We start from the raw sequence: 10099 nt of genomic DNA on the forward strand, positions 1-10099 counted from the left end.
AAGACAAAGCAGAGCTGGAGAGGGTTCAGAGGAGGGCAACTAAAGGAATAACTGAAATGGGGGTACTACAGTACCCTGAAAGATTATCAAAATTAGGGTTATTCACTTTAGAAAAAAAGACTGGGGGCGTGTCCGGACGCCGACTGGTATGGCCGCTTAGACGCTCGGCTCCCGCCTGCACCACCGCACTTCGGCTAGCGACACTTGAATCTCCGGTCACATGGGGAAAAATAAAAATCAGCTCCCAGGGGGTCCTCTCCTCTTCCCCAATCGCCATTGCTGCCCAGGACGCTGGAGGAGTGTTGGACAAGGACTCTAAGGACAGCTCCCAGAGCGGCGCTCTATGCCACCACCCCGACACAGCGCGTGAGCAGGAGCGCTGGAAGACCTGCCGGAGGGCAGAAATAAGCCACCTTACATCCCAGAGGCGACTACATTATCAGAGGATTCTATGCTCCAGAGGACTGGATTGGAGCTCTCCCCAGCTGCAACAGAGTTCCAGCCTGCCGCTTCTAAACTCCCAGGAGGTAATATGGCAGCCATGAAGGGCAGTGGAAAGCAACAAATACAGGACTCCGGTACTGTGCCCTCTCCCACCCCACAGATCTCAAGCTCGCCTAGGAGACTGCATATGGCCCTTTCTGGGAACCCCTAGTCTGTTCCTGCTATTGTACGCAACAGCTCTCCACCCCCCACAGATACCTGGGCTAGCTCCCCAAGCCCTCCTCCGCTAGCTGCTATACCCTCTCCTGCCGCTCCTGATCCCTCACATTCCTGGGAAGTATACCTCAGCCAATTCCCCTACAAAAGAGAACTTTTGGATGCTAATAGCTGAAGTTAAGGGAGCCTGTAGAGCAGAGATTGCCGCCGTCCGCACTGAAATTAAGCACATTGTCGACCGGGTGGATTTGAAAACGTACATGATGACACCAGACAGTATATATCGGCCCTCCGCGAGTAACATTTGAAATTGCGGCTCTCAGGGAAATGGGTCAACACCTGGAAGTGACTTTTTTGTCACTTTGGAGGCTATCTTTTATATGATTCTTGGAGAGCCGCCCTCACAAGATTAAATTGGATAGAGCCCACAGAGCGCCCGAACCCAAGGACACCTCCACTTGTCCCAAGGACATAATCTGCTGTGTCCATGATTACACCCTCAAAGAGGCCATTATGACAAAGGCTCGGGCTCTATGTAATTTTGAATTCGACGGGGCCCCAGTGCAGCTTTTCCCTGACCTCTCCTGACTTACCCTGCAAAAAAAGGGACATCTACAGCCCCTCCTCACATTGACCGTCCAATAGCATACCGATAGGGATTTCCATTTGCCTTGTCCAGCGCGTCATTAGTCATCCTTCGCTCCTTCTTGGACCTGCACACTTTTTGTGAGACGTTGGGACTTCCTATACCTGCAATGTCGTACTGGGAGATTGAACCCCCTATCCCACCACATCCCTGTATCTGGTCCCAGGCAGCTGTGAAGAGAAGACCTGGAACGAACACGACTTTATCCTCATCGACACGGGGCCCATCCTTACCAGGGCATCGGTCACCAGATTGACCATTATAACCTAAGTGGAGGGGGATGACCCAGATTCATCCTCTGAACTGCTTGCATGAGCAGTAGTTTCTCCCCTGTTGCAGATATTCCACATACCTATGTTCTTATCAGCCTTTTGTGTTTGCTATCTAGTCAGTTATTTTTTTTAATGTTATATTGTTTTCTTTTTAGTGTTGCAGGCCTACCCGAGCACTGGTTGACCTTAGAAGTTCTCATTAGTTAGTATTTGCTCTGTATGGAGTCTCTGTTAGTTGACCTCTGACACTGCGAGCCCAGAATAGGCTCTGATTGTTGCCTCTAGCAGGGATAAACATCCCTGGGAATTAACATTCTTTGTTAGCTATATGTTTTTGCGTTTTGTATTATCCTGTGTTGTTTGCCCCTCCCTTCTGTTTCCATCCTCCCCTCTAGTTACATCACATTTTCGGGTCAACACACTTCTGGATCCTGGTCCCGGCACTCGACGAGAACGCATCCGGCTTGAGGTTACTGAACTCTAGTGTTGATCACGAATATTCGAATTGAGAATTTTAATCGCGAATATGGGCACATCGAGAATTTGCGAATATTTTGAATTTCGAAAAATATATTCGTAATTGCGAATATTCGATTTTTGTGAAAATACCAGTTCGCAATCAAGAAAATAATGCCTGGAGATCATGAATTCGCGAATTCTCAAATATATGGCGAGTATTCGTCCAAATATTCGCGAAATATCGCGAATTCGAATATTGCCCCTGCGGCTCATCACTACTGAACTCCAACGCCAAGAGGAGACTTTTGCTTTTGAAGTTGAAATCCCTTAAGGCGGACATAGTATTTCTCCAGGAAACCCATTTTGATGAAAATTCCTCCTTTCGTTTTGCAACTCACTTATATCACACTGCATACTTGGCCACCCAATCACGCAGGAAGGCAGGAGTTGCAATTCAGCCCATTGTTGCATCAGAATAGACACCGCAATATTAGACCCACAGGGGCGTTACAACATTCTGAAGGCAAACTTGCAGGTGAGTCAATCACGCTTTGTAATCTGCATGCCCCAAACACATCTCAGATCCATTTGCCTAGCAGAGTGTTCCATAAGGCTTTTGGATCCTCTGACCCACTGGTCCTATTAGGTGGAGACTTTAACACTATTTTCTCGGACTCTAAGGACAGATTAGCCCTACCAGACAGGCCCTTGAACCCATCGCAACAGCGATTAACCAGGGATTTTCGTAAATTAATCAGGAGATACTCCCTAAACGACTTAAATCACCCTACAGATAGGTTGTTTTCCTTCTACTCCGCTCCCCACGGTACCCATACCTGAAATGATTTCTTTTTTGGAACCATCTCCACCCTCCATGTGCTGAAAGGAGCCACTATGGGTCAAATTACTTGGTCCGACCATGCCCCGTAATGTATAGAATTGACCTTGGTTCAGGACATACCCGCCAATACCATTGGCGACTCAATGACACCCTACTTAAGAGACCAGTGTTGCGGGAAGAATTGCGTGGTCATCTTAAGTCCTACTTTGAGCACAATGTGGGGTCGGTGACGGATGTACCATCCTTTTGGGAGGCCCATAAGGCGGTAATGACAGGGCATTTTATCGCCCTGGGTACAATATTAAAAAAGGACTCATTAGCTACTGTACAGTCCCTGAAATCCCGCTTGCATAATTTAGAGTAGGCAATGTCATCCCACCCTACCCATCGTACTCTTAAACACACAGTTGACACTCGAGCTCACCTGCATAGGATAGCAATGGGTAAGGTTGACAAACTATTATTATATACTCAGCAACGGTATTACGCTTGGGGGAATAAACCTCACATGTTGTTGGCCAAGCAACTAAGAAATCGTCCCCCGCAAATCAGGCCCATGTGCAGTTAGGGGAGCAGATGGGACAGTCCACTATTATTGCAGAGCGATTCTCGACCTACTACACCCCCTACTCGACCAACTGCCCTCTATAATTTTCCTAGTGACCTCCCCACAAATGAAGGGACTAGAGAGCGCTTACGGCAGACATACTTGGCCTCCTGTAACCTCCCCAATCTGACGACCATGAATGTTGCTGCCCTGAATGGCCCTGTAACTGTGGAAGAGATTGAGGAGATAATAGACCACTTATCAGAGGCCAAGTCTCCAGGCCCCGATGGCTTTTCTTATAAATACTATAAGATTTTTAAAAACGGAATTAGTAGCCCATATGACAAATCTTTACAATCGCTTCCTATTAGGTGATGCGGTGCCCACCGCCAAGTGCCACTTGTATATTACGTTAATCCCGAAACCCAGAAAAGACCCCCTTGACTGTCAAAATTATAGGCCTATTGCATTACTCAAATCGGATCTTAAGATTTTTACTAAAAATATTGGCCGCTCACCTGAATGCTTTTCTCCCTTCATTGATACATAAATATCAAGTAGATTTTGTCCAATATCGACAGGGCAGTGATAATACAAGGCGGAACATTGACTTACTGGGAGTGATGGGTCGCTCGGGGGAGGAGGCATTGCTTTCTAGTTTAGATGCTGAACAAGTGTTTGACCGCCTGAGCTGGCAGTTTGTTTGCGAATTTGAAGGCATACGGTATCTCTGACCCTTTTGTTCAGGCCATTCAAGGCTTATATACCTCCCCCGCAGTGATAGTCAAGTTTCCACACGCCGAGTCCCGACCTATATACATAGCCAACAGGACAAGACGGGGTTGTCACTAATCTCCCTCATTATTCGCAAGGTGTATTGAACCCCTAGCGGCTAAAATTAGAGCTTGTCCAGATGTTAAGGGTATTATCGTCAGGGATAAAGAGTTCAAGATGTTACTATATGCGGACAATGTCCTCCTCACCCTCACTAAACTCCATATCTCTCTCCCAAATCTCCACTCTATTACAAGAGTTTGGACGACTATCGGGGTATAAGGTCAACACCCATAATACTGAGGCCCTCCCCCTCAATATACCTCAGACGACTCTGTGCTCCCTCCGAGCAAACTTCCCTTTCCATTGGACAGAGGATTCCTTACGATATTTGGGTGTGGACCTTACCCCCGTTACACAGACCTCTATCAAATGAACTTCCCACAGATATATAAAGAAATTAGGGACCTCCTCGCCAAATGGCAAACACTCCCATTATCCTTGCTAGCCCGCATTGCAGCGGTAAAAATAAAAATTTTACCCAAGATCCTATACCTATTTGAGACTTTACCCATCCTAGTTCCCCTCTGAGATTTGAGGTCTGTTCAATCACAGCTTCTCCGATTTATATGGGCCTAGAGATGCCATAGACTCCCTAGGTCTGTACTCCTGTCTAGTAAGTCTCAGGGTGGTCTGTGAGTACCCAACCTGATCAAATATTATTGGGCAGCTCAGTTATGCTACATCTCAGCCTGGGCATCTCTGCAGCATTATTCTATTTGGATGCAGATAGAGAGACTCTGGCTGGCTCCCATACACCCTAATTCTCTTCTATGGTCTAGCCCATATAGTACATCCTCACCTAGGGAACCTTTAGAGCCCATGGCCCCCACTAAATCGGACATGTAGTAGTAAATTCCCTCTGGTCTCCCGCCACTCTTCCATGACTTCTTTTCTATATCATCCAGTAATCTCAGTGAGTCTCACCACCTCAGCAACGAGACTATTGTTTCAGAGTGGTGCCTTTCGATATGCAGACATTATAGATCCATTCACTAGGGACCTATTACCTTTCTCAACTGTTTAGAGCAAATATAACCTTCCCTCTTCGACCAGTTATTTCTATGTTCAGATCAGACACTTCGCCCAAACTATCTTCTCGGGGACCAGGGTCTCTCTTTCAACGGCATTTGAACGTCTTTGTAGAAGAGGGGTACATATGAAAGGGTTAATATCTGAGATCTACTCCATTTTGATGACCCCCTCCCCGGAAAGAAATCAAAGACACTCTTATATGATACGATGGGAGGAATACTTGGGGAGATCTCTACCAGACCCACTGTGGCGACTCATATGGAGAAGAGCAGCGAAGTCTTCAATGTCAGTTCTCTGTCAAGTGAATCAGTATAAGATATTGTTTTGGTTTCATACTCCTGACCTTCTCCATAGATTGAATCCTGCAGTCACGGAGGCTTGCTGGAGATGTGGGACAAATAGGGGCATGCTGCACCACGTTTTCTGGGACTGCCCTTTGATACGCACCTTTTGGTATAGAGTTAGTACTTTTTAGTGATATTTTTGGTTGCAGCGTGAGATGAGCGAATTTCTAAAAAATTCTATTCAGCTGGTTCGACAAATTTTTCCAAAAAGATTAGCTTTGATACAAATTTAGCTAGGGCGAATCGCGTAAAAAAACCTGCTATTTCCAGGCTGCAGAGAGCCTTTATAGGGGTGTAGAACACTGTGCAGATGAAACATAGAATGTGTCGGCAGATAAGAACCATTTGGCCCATCTAGTCTGCCCAATATATCTGAATCCTATGAATAGTCCCTGGCCCTATCTTATATGAAGGATAGCCTTATGCCTATCCCATGCATGCTTAAACTCCTTCACTGTATTTGCAGCTACCACTTCTGCAGGAAGGCTATTCCATGCATCCACTACTCTCTCAGTAAAGTAATACTTCCTTATATTACTTTTAAACCTTTGCCCCTCTAATTTTAAACTGTGTCCTCTTGTGGTAGTTTTTCTTCTTTTAAATATGCTCTCTTCCTTTACCGAGTTGATTCCCTTTATGTATTTAAAAGTTTCTATCATATCCCCTCTGTCTCTTCTTTCTTCCAAGCTATAAATATTAAGGTCCTTTAACCTTTCCTGGTAAGTTTTATCCTGCAATCCATGTACTAGTTTAGTAGCTCTTCTCTGAACTCTCTCTAGAGTATCTATATCCTTCTGGAGATATGGCCTCCAGTACTGCGCACAATACTCCAAGTGAGGTCTCACCAGTGTTCTGTACAGCGGCATAAGCACTTCACTCTTTCTACTGCTTATACCTCTTCCTATACATCCAAGCATTCTGCTGGCATTTCGTGCTGCTCTATTACATTGTCTTCCCACCTTTAAGTCTTCTGAAATAATTACTCCTAAATCCCTTTCCTCAGATACTGAGGTCAGGACTGTGTCAAATATTCTATATTCTGCCCTTGGGTTTTTACGCCCCAGGTGCATTATCTTGCACTTATCCACATTAAATTTCAGTTGCCAGAGTTCTGACCATTCTTCTAGTTTTCCTAAATCCTTTTCCATTTGGCGTTTCCCTCCAGGAACATCAACCCTGTTACATATCTTTGTGTCATCAGCAAAAAGAGAAACCTTACCATCGAGGCCTTTTGCAATATCACTTATGAAGATATTAAACAAAATTGGTCCCAGTACAGATCCCTGTGGAACCCCACTGGTAACATGACCTTGTTTTGAATGTTCTCCATTGACTACAACCCTCTGTTGTCTGTCACTCAGCCACTGCCTAATCCACTCAACAATATGGGAGTCTATGCTCAATGACTGCAGTTTATTGATAAGTCTTCTATGTGGGACAGTGTCAAAAGCCTTACTAAAATCTAGATATCCGATGTCTACTGCACCTCCACCGTCAATTATTTTAGTCACCCAGTCAAAAAAATCTATAAGATTTGTTTGACATAATCTCCCTGAAGTAAACCCATGTTGTTTTTCATCTTACAATCCATGGGATTTTAGATGTTCCACAATCCTATCCTTTAATAGGGTTTCCATTAATTTGCCTACTATTGATGTCAGACTCACTGGTCTATAGTTGCTCGAGTCAGTATGACAAGCGTCCCTCTTAGAATTACTACACACTTCACTTATTTGGGCAGTCACGGGTTCAAAACCAACAAAAACTCTCAAGTATGAACTCAGTCTTACAGGTCTATGTTAGTGTCAAGAAGAAGCGCACTCCTTTTACACCATCGCCAGCTGATTCCACATAGATGTAAACAGAACCTGTTCTATTAAACGCTTATACAAGTAGAGCCCCCCCGACAGAGTGGAGAAGGTGTCAGCAATAACCCATTTGCCCTTCCTCTGATCCGTCAGAACAATAACCCACAAAAAATGGATCGGTCAGCATTTGTACAATAATCCATCAGTATTGCTAATGCCAAAAAAAAAAAACAGGAGTGGATCTAAAACAGAGATGACATGTAAATGGAATAGAGAAAACTTTGTATCCAGCTCACCTTCCTGGTGTGGTGTATAAACCCGGCTCCAGAGGCCCTGGGGGAGTGTTCCCGTAGCAGGCAGCAAACAAAATAGGAAAAAAGGTATCTGGAGACAATGGAGGTCCTCTTAGCTCTTCTTTATTGATTCATAAAACCGACACAGTCACTGGATCCACGGCATGGTCGCTGACGCGTTTCGGGTATGTACCCTTAGTCGTAGCACCATGCTACGTGTGACCCCACATTATAAAGGATTAGGAATGCACCTCGTCAGAAAATCCTGGGAGGAGCCTCCAATCTCATAGGCTGCCACAACAGAGGCACACCTCTTGATTAGGTTCATCGATTACACATACAATTCGAAACACACTGTGAGGATATACCTAGGTCAATTTAACCCCACAATCGCCAGATTGTGTGCTTTGCAATGGTAAAACCGCACAGTGTGAATACTTACTAATAAAAATTAATAATATAAACAATCAAAATAACGGTCTTACAACCTGAAATGTGATACAATCAAATAAGATTCGGGAAATAGTATAGAGATTTCATAGTAAATCTATATGATAGAAATAAAGCAAGCTTGTGTGTTTGCATTTTGTTGCAGAGATACATTGGTCTTAAAGTGTTCATTACAGACTAGCATATCCTATGTTGCAAGGCTAATATATCTATATATAAAAGGTATGAAAGAGAAACTAAATAAGTATATATAAATACTGTCTCTCTGGCACAACTGTCTTCTGAACAAATTGGTATTAAATTTAACAATGATGCATACCGTTGCGCATGACCATTCCGCACCGTGCAATCGGTTTCCTAAGCAGAATTCGGCTGGTACGCACAAACCCAACCCGCAATATAAATTTCACACCTTATCTCTCAGCAAAGAGAGAGGATTTTTGTACGCATGAGTCGGACCCTCGTGTTGAACTACTGGCAAATACCTGTATCCTCTTTATATGCATATTCCATAGTTCAATTGTAAATATACATCAGTTCTTTTCGCAAATTGAGGCCTGCCGGAATCCTGGACCCAAGTCTAAAGATCCAGTAGGCCTCACGGAGAAGAATCTTTTTGCGGTGGTCACCTCCCCTTTTGGGTGCCAAAACTTTTTCTATAGCAAAAGCTTGGAAAAACGTCACTCTACGGGCATGTTTTTGGATGAAGTGTCTCGCTATATTTGAGATGTTGAGAATATTAGGGTTGCTAATATAGTTCAAATGTTCGAGGATCCGACTCTTAAATTTACGGGCTGTGCTGCCTATGTACATCAGATCACAATCAGTGCATCTGATGGCATAGACTACACCCTCCGTATTACAGTTGATATAACTGCGGATAGGAAATTTGTCAGTATGTGTTACATTGTCAAATGTCTGAGTAGGTACAACGTAATTGCATGTCTTGCAGCGGTTGGCTCCACACTTAGTGAAGCCCTGGTAGCATAACCACCTGGATTTGACATCTTGTCTAATGCTACTGGCGGTATAGAGAGACGGTGATAGTGAGCAGGACAGAGTAGCTGCTCTTCTAGAGACAATTCTGCAACCAGATTTCAATGCTTGATATAAGATGTTGTCCTCAAACAATATTGGTAAGCATTTTTTAATAGATAAACTGATTGCATTGAATTCTCTACTATAAGACAGGGATAAGGTAGGAATGCTGTCCTGCTCACCATCCACGCTGACTCCTACACCGCCAGGAGAGGCTCTCCTAATCCTCTTATGCTTGGGTTTGCCAAATAGCATTTCCTCTCTATCTTTGAGTGAAGCAATTGTTCTCCCCCTCTTAATCATCCAGGTTGGATAGTTTCTTTCTTTTAGTCTTTGAGCTACCTTATCAAACTCATCATCTAATTTATCCCCATCACTACAATTTCTTGCTGCACGCATAAATTCCCCCACGGGGATTGCTCTAATGGTATGCATTGGATGGTGGCTTTTTGCATTTAGAATTGAGTTACCGGACACTTCTTTTCTGTATGTGATGGTGTGCACTATTTCCCCCGGACATCCGCGGAGTGTCAAATCCAGAAAACTAGTATGGGACTCATGTGCGGAACAAATGAATCGCAAGTTGTAATCATTATTGTTTAGGTATGCCTGGAGGTCCGGGACGGCAGACACATCGTCCGCCCACACCATAAGTATGTCGTCGATGTATCTGCCGTACCAGACCATCCCAGGCCCAAACGGGTTGCTCAGACCATAAATGTACCTCTCTTCCCAATAGGACATGGTCAGATTGGCCAAAGACGGTGAGAACTTGGCCCCCATTGAGACTCCGCGGATCTGCAGGTAGTGCACACCATCAAACACAAAGTAATTGTGGGTCAGCAAAAATTTGGTGACTTCACAAATAAAAT

The sequence above is a fragment of the Bufo gargarizans genome, chromosome 7 (genome assembly GCF_014858855.1).
Source record: "Bufo gargarizans isolate SCDJY-AF-19 chromosome 7, ASM1485885v1, whole genome shotgun sequence".
Classification (NCBI taxonomy): Eukaryota; Metazoa; Chordata; class Amphibia; order Anura; family Bufonidae; genus Bufo; species Bufo gargarizans.